This window comes from Dipteris shenzhenensis, chromosome 9, assembly GCF_047967505.1.
Source record: "Dipteris shenzhenensis isolate YYH24624 ecotype China chromosome 9, Dip_SZ_1.0, whole genome shotgun sequence".
NCBI lineage: Eukaryota > Viridiplantae > Streptophyta > Polypodiopsida > Gleicheniales > Dipteridaceae > Dipteris > Dipteris shenzhenensis.
This window is the reverse complement of record NC_141604.1, coordinates 48,363,140-48,370,655: the sequence shown is the minus strand read 5'-3', so window position 1 is coordinate 48,370,655 and position 7,516 is coordinate 48,363,140. Positions and strand designations below refer to the sequence as shown.

At 45.8% G+C, this 7,516-nt stretch overlaps 1 pseudogene; it reads right to left on the bottom strand.

Annotated features, from left to right (window-relative positions):
* Positions 1-4,549: 4,549 nt before the first annotated feature.
* On the bottom strand, positions 4,550-6,691 carry LOC147898763 (3-ketoacyl-CoA synthase 4 pseudogene; annotated as a pseudogene).
* Positions 6,692-7,516: the final 825 nt, after the last annotated feature.

Genomic DNA, 7,516 nt, shown 5'->3' with positions numbered 1-7,516 from the left:
ATTTAATGTGGCAGTACTGACTTGCATGGTAATGAATGATTAGAGGTGGTGGCATCTAAGATTCCCAACCATGTCTATGGTGGCAGCTAAGACTCACCGAGCTGGCAGTTAATTGTCGAGTAATTGCCAACCACTGCAGTAGTCCGCAATTACTCAGCTTCCAGTTACCACCACCGGGCTTGCATGCATGATTACTATGATTTACCAATCACCAGGCTTGCATGCTCAGGAGAGTACTAGAGTGCATGGCAATGAGGGATTAGAGGTGATTTGGCTTCATGATTTACTTTTATGGGAATTACTGCCCGATGGTGGTGATTGTCATTAGCCACGTCTGTCTACGATTCCACCATGCCACTGCTCACCCACCACTGCGCTTAAGCATGCATGATCACTATGAGTGCAGTAAAAATTACCAGTCATCGGGCTCACATGCTCAGTAGAGAACTGATTACAGCTTCATGATTTACCTTTGTTTGAAATTATTGCCCGTTTGTGGTGGCTCTCATCAGGCACTTCTGTCGTGGCTAAGATTCCACCAGGATGGCAGTTAATTACCAGCTACCAGAGTGACACCACATGGCATCCTCTTCAGGATCACCAACCCGTCTGGGGGATTCCATTGTGGTGGCTTACAATTAATATGGATGGAACCCCGGGCTCCCAGCCACCACGGTGGCTCGAACTTAATAATATATTATATAAGATTCATGGCATTTGGCATTTTACTACATTGCTCTCATCTGCCTATGCTCCGCTCTTTTGCTCCACATGCTCTGCTACTTTGCTCCACACCCCTCCTCTAGCTCTTTTCCGCCCCAGCTCTACTTTGCTCTACGCTCCCTCCTCCAACTCTCGTCACTCATCTACTGCTCACCCACTCATCTTCAGCGTGCCTACTACCACTCCCCCTTGATGCTATGTGATCCCAATGTTATCTGCCTTCTCATATAAGGTGATTGCGTTGCACTCACCTGGAGTAGAAATCCTAGCACTAGTGGAGATCCTTGGTTCCCATAGTCGATTCCCCACACAAGTGAATGTCATCACCTTAGATGACATGCTCACAGAGGGCCTCTTTATGGTTGTGCTATATGGGTTCCCTCTAGATGTCAACAAAGGCCTCAGTATTTTTAGAGCAGAGTACTCTCGACTTGCAAGGACGACCGTAATCTGAGTCGTGGCAATGTGCATGGTCTTCGGCCTCTCCATCATGTCCTCCTTTGGCTCCCCAAAAATTTTTAATGCAACAAGCTAGACTAGCGGAAAACTGAGTTGTACAAATTCCCTCTTGCTCAGAAGAGGCTTTCAGCAATAGCTTGATGTAATCTTTTGGGCTCTCAGCGATCTTTTGGCTCATTAGATGTAATGTTTTGGTCTTTAAGGCATTTATGTAATCTCTTTTTGTTTAATTTGAGGCTCTCAATATGCACTGTTATTAACTTTTATATTTATATTTGAATGATAATGGTCACTACCTGTAATCTTTTAGCTTTAAGGCTCTCAGCAATTGCCAAGTTTTTATCTGTAATCTTTTAGCTTTAAGGCTCTCAGCAATTTTTTTTTATTTTATTTTTAGAAGGGCTTATTATATTACTTTCGAAACAAGGATTACAAGAGACTCAACGGTAGTGCTGGAGCACAGGGATAACTCCCACCCGCGAAACTACAAGCCACACAGGGCTAAGCATAAAAAATGAAAAAGTCTTCGAGACAGTGAACCATCAACTGATATGACTCCTCTGAGTCAACATCTAGCAATCGAGGCCGACCATGACCAAGGTGCCAACCACGATCAAGAACCCCTGCTAGGAGGAAAGCAGTGAAGCCACGTCGAGGTAGCAAGGTTCCACGAGCCGGTGTAGCTCCGAGATCGGAAGCCCCAGGATCCCTATTGTAGAGCTTGACCATCAAGAAGAGCTCTTGACCACCATGGGGGCAGGCATCTCGCATCTCTATCTCCTTGAGCTCGAGGTAGTACCAAACCTTTCCTCGACAAAAGGTCCTGAGCACACACGACGCTTCCTGAAAGATGTTCCTGTTGCTGCGATGAAGGTGCAGGTGATGCAAGCCGCTGGAGCGGAGGAGCAGGCTACAGCCAACAATGCTCCCCTCCGAGGAGGTGCAATGCCCCAAGCCACGGGTGGCACGAGAAAGCAACTTGCACCTGCAAGCCCTACGCGAACGAAGCATGCCCCAACAAGAGGGCAAAGGGTGCAGACCACCCAACCCGCCACTGGCCAGCTCTGTCGCTAGAGGTGAACCCACCATCACTCGATCGAGGTTGCTCAAGTGAGGTCTACGGAGGCCCAGGCGAGGGAGGTTTCATTGAACTCCAGCCGTTGCTGCCATCAGATCGAAGAGGGGTGCGAGGCGAGGTGGAGGAGGGCAAGGGAGGGGAAGTGGAGGAAGACGGGGGGTGGGGGGGTGAAGCGGCGCGCAGGCAGCGAGGGGCCGTGGGCGACGGGGCTGCAGTAGCAGGGAGGCGGGAAGGTCGCGATGCAAGGCTCTCAGCAATTGCCTGTAATCTTTTAGCTTTAAGGCTCTCAGCAATCTGCCTGTAATCTTTTAGCTTTAAGGCTCTCAGCAATTGCCTGTAATCTTTACTCTGTTCAATTTTTGCTTAGTATAAGTTGATAATTTTCATATAACCTGTTATTGGACGTAGATATACATAGTAATCTCTTTTGCTCCATTTTCACTCGATAAATTATACTTTTGTCCTCATTTATATTTACTGCAACAAGGACTAAAATACAAGGAAAGGACTATAATTTCCTTGGTATATGCTCGGTTTATGACCAAAATAGTGCTAAACTAACTTCGACGATCCCACCGTTGTGGTTACATGGAGTTACATTTAGAAAAATACAATTAAAATGCAATTGATAATATGACCCTTGAAGGGTCCCCTCTAGGGGCAAGGGCCATATTGACGTGCATTATACAATATCCAAGATGCCATGGAACAGAATTGACATATCGATATGGCCCTTGTCGCTAGAGGGGACCCCTCAAGGACCATATCGCGCAAAGAATACCATTTCCTTGGTACACAAATATATAACTCAAAGAACCAGTGCGATATCTTTCATAGATCTCCTTCTATTTGTTAGCGCGCTGGCCGTCATAGACGTAAAAATAAGTAATGGAGCTATAATTCCAAGAACCAATGCGATGGTTTCTCCAAGACAACCTTAAATTCTCTACGATGACAGGCTAAAAACCATTGATAGATTGCGTCTCATTACGCTAAAAACCAGCATGGTGGTCTCTCCAAGCCAACCTATAATTTGTATAGGCTGCAGGCAAAGATGCAACAAAACGTTGCATGATGACAAGTGGTCAGGCCAGAGACTGCACTACGATGGTGTTCAGAATGATAGATGGTGTCTAATTATTACGCCAAGAACCAACGTGGTGGTCTCTCCAAGCCAACCTTCAATTTTAATGATCTGCATGGATACGTGCCCAGTGATAAGTGGCAAAGTTGCAACAAACGAATGCACGATAAGTGATCACACGATGTAAGCCAAAGACTACGCCACACGAAGCAATGCAAAGATGCCGTGTATCAAGCTATGCGGTGTTCTGAACTAATAGATTGTCTCATTATTACGTCAATGCGCTTTCATGACGTCGAGAAAATTTTCAACGAGAACGCGAATCCACACAAAATTCAAATATTCACCCAAGAGAGCATCACGTTGCGACCTCCAAATGGACTCGAAAATAGTTATACGATCGACTACACCCAAGCAAACATTGAACCTAATGTAATATATATCTCTCCTCGTGTCAACTTCTTAAAGCATCAAATCACATTAGATGCCGCATGTCACACAATCATACTACTGCATGCGTGTTGCTACAAGTTAACTAAACCATGGACTGAGATGTGACAAGATGGCGATACAAATCTCGACAATTGACTCCCACAGATTATGCACAACCCCCTCGTCGCCACGTGTTAATCTTCATTTTGACCTAACCACCCGCAAGATTCAAAGCCTCTAAAAGCTCCAAAATTCTTTCCCCAATGCTCCACTTTGAATGAACCTCTAGACACTTCTCCTTCCATTGAAAACTCTCCTCTCCACCTCTTCTCAAGGCTTTCCCAAAACCCGTCCGTAAAGGAGTAGAGAGATACCTTTGATAGAATGTTGAATCTCAATAGGTCAATGACGAGCTTAATGGAGTAGAAAGCACCACTCGGGAATTACTTCAACAAGATGGCCACTCTTTCCAGCTACCATTGTCCCAAGGATAGTGTTCACGTACTAAATCTTCAAATGATAGCGTTGTATTTAATGTGTTTATTGAGTTTGTTTTTATAAGAATTGCCACCAATGGTCGTCCAATTCCTTGGAAATGAAAAGATAAGACTATTCGTGGTGTTCGCATTGGGAGGGGGGACTTTCATTTCTTTCTTGTCACAAAGAAGGAATGCAGTAATTTTAGGATGCAGGCGTTTATCTCTCTCCCAAAATGCCTTGTGTGCATCACTAGTTAAATTTTGCAAAATATAAACGATATCAGTCTTCCTGGCTTGATGAACAAATCTTTGGATATTCCATTCTAGCTCGCATCAATATCCAACATAAGCAGTTGTGCAGATGGAGGAAAAACAGAATTGGACGCTTCCTTTGTGGTGTAGTTACACATTTACAGATCCAGCATAGACTGGATAGATACATTACACTGGATGATCACTTATACCTTAGCTAGAAGATCGCCAATCTCCCATAGAAGATCATGAACTCATGAATCATTGCCCACCGAGTCTCACGCTTTTGACTCCAACATCGATTGATTTCATCTACGTACCATACACACCACTTTGCTTATTTGTGAAAGATCAGAGAGAGCAGATCAACGTGGAGTGAGCATATATATCTTATTGAGAGAACTCTTGAGTCTTAGCTCAATGCAGCAGCCAAAACAATGCACTTATCTATGAAAGATCGTAGAGAGCAGATCAAACTAATCTTATCTGAGAAAACTCCATGCAGCAAAAACAATGCACTGCTGTATGCACTCGCAATAACCATACCGCTAGCATCACTAATGACCTTCAATCAACATAGGTCAGCTTCACTGGATACTCCCTTATACAATCGATCCATGGATTCCCCTGCTGGCGCTTGTCCTTGGTTATCCCCGGTAGAGCTACCCACGCCGCGCTGTTGCACTTGAACCCACTTCCGAATGCAATCTGCCACACCCTCTGCCCTGCTTTCACCTTCCCTTTCGCTTCCAGATACGCCAGTTCGTACCATATCGATGATGACGACGTGTTTGCAAACCGGTGCAGTGTCATCCTCGACGCTTCTACGTGTTCTGGGCGTAGCCGTAGACTCTTCTCCAGCTCGTCTATCACAGCTCTGCCACCTGCGTGGATGCAGAAATGGTCGAAGGCCCTCTTGAAATCCGGCACGTATGACTTTAGCTTCGGATTGATCAGCTTCTTGGCCACAGTGACGAACACAAATGCGAGCAGCTCTGACAAAGGCAATACCAATGGCCCCAATGTCGTGATGTTCGCTCGGAGTGAATCGCCGGCAATTTTCATCAGATCCTTGGAAAGTGAAACCCCCGTCTTCCCCTCCTCATCTTCCTCCTGATAAACACAGCGAAAAGAATAGTCTTCTGCAGCCTTGAGCGTCCTTACAAGATGCTGCAGGCGATATTTGGACCTCCTTGCATCTGCTCTTATATTAGATAAAAGAATGGCAGCTCCTCCCATTCTGAATAGGCAGTTTGGAATCACCATGGATCGGCGGTTTCCGGTATACCAATTCTGAGTAATGTTCTCAGTACTCACAATTACGGCATAGCAGTTGCGATTAACCTGAAGGAGACTCTTTGCTAAGCTCACAGAAACAAGCCCGGCACTGCAACCCATCCCAGAGAGGTTGTAACTCTTAATATCTTCTCGCATACCATATCTGTTAATGACCATAGTGCATAGTGACGGTACCGGCGTAAAGAGACTGCAGTTAACGATTAGGATACCAATGCGCTGTGGATGCAATTTAGTCTCACTAAAGAGCGTATCTAGCGTACCAAATACCACCATTTCAGCCTCCTCTCTTGCTCTAAGCATGGATGCCCTGGGTGGTAGGTATTGCAACGCTTTGGGCAAGGCTGTTGTCTCTCCGATGCCTGATCTCAGCAATATCAATCGCTGGAACTCCTGAGTTTTCTCGCTAGATTGTCCGACTAGCGTGGTGTGCTCAAGGAAAGTGCTAAACGGGACCCGATGTGAGTTAGGAGGCCGGTAGCACGCGTAATTGACAAGATAGACAGTTCTGTATCTAGACATCAGGATGTACAAAATGAGACCTACTATCAACAAGGCGGGGTATGTGGATGACAAGTGCCAGAGGCGGAGTGTCTTCCATTGATGTGGGGAGGGAAGAACGCTGAAAAACTGCAACCGTTCGAGGCTACCCAACCAATTTGGGATGAGCAGGAGCAGAAGGAAGAGAAAGAAGGACGTACTGACAGGGGACGGAAATGTAACGTTTAAGAGCTGCTTGTGAAAGGCCTGCGCCATGGGGAGATGCCGATGTGCAAAACTGGAGCAGAAAGCTGCAAGGGAGCAAGGGGGCAAGGGGCACTAGAACCGTATAATTCAGAAAGCATTGCTGAGCGGTATTTCTTGGCTGAGATGAGGGGGGAAGGTGAAGGAGACATTTAGTAACGGAGAATGGAGCTGGTGTGCCGTCGTTGTAGTAGGAAACGGTTAATAAGCGGACGGTGGAGTTGGAAGAGTAGGAAGGTGGCACATTGCACAATGGGAAAATAATCAGTGGTGGGAGTTGGAAGAGCCTGAGGAGCACATTGGATGCCTTGGGCAACTAGTTGCTAGGAATTTAGGAAGACGGCAGGGTGGCAAGAATACCAAGACTCATGTGACTGATGATTGCGTGTGAGACAATTACATGATTTGACGTCTCTCTGATTTGCTGACACTTAGAACATTTAGGTTGATGCTGCTTAAAATCAAACTACGCTTCAATACAAAATTTGTTCAGCAGGATGCCAAGATTAATCATTAGCCGGAACTTAGCAGACGTCGATCCTGCTTTAAAAATCAAAGTACTTCACAATACTGAATGTTCATTATCATACATCAAGGATGTACACGTTAGGCCTGCGATCATAAACTTTCAACATTGAAGAGCGCCGTCAGCCCGAGTCAGCCGCCCTGAGGTTTTGCTACGTCAAAACACCACATTGATCAGCCTTCGTTAACTCAACCTCACGCAACGACTTGACATCTGATCAATCTTTCAGCTGCCTCCATCGACTGCCAGGAAATCAACTCCATTCTTCAATGCGAACCATCGACTGGAAACACCTTTCCTTTTTCAATGCGGAGAGTCGCTCTCCCATCTCTACATTCTTAAAGGAACGTTGTCCTTGGCGCTGAACAAGGCGATGGCCGATAAGGACGGTATATGTAAAATTGTGGGCAATGTTAATGAGACGTAGCACGTTTGTCATCCTT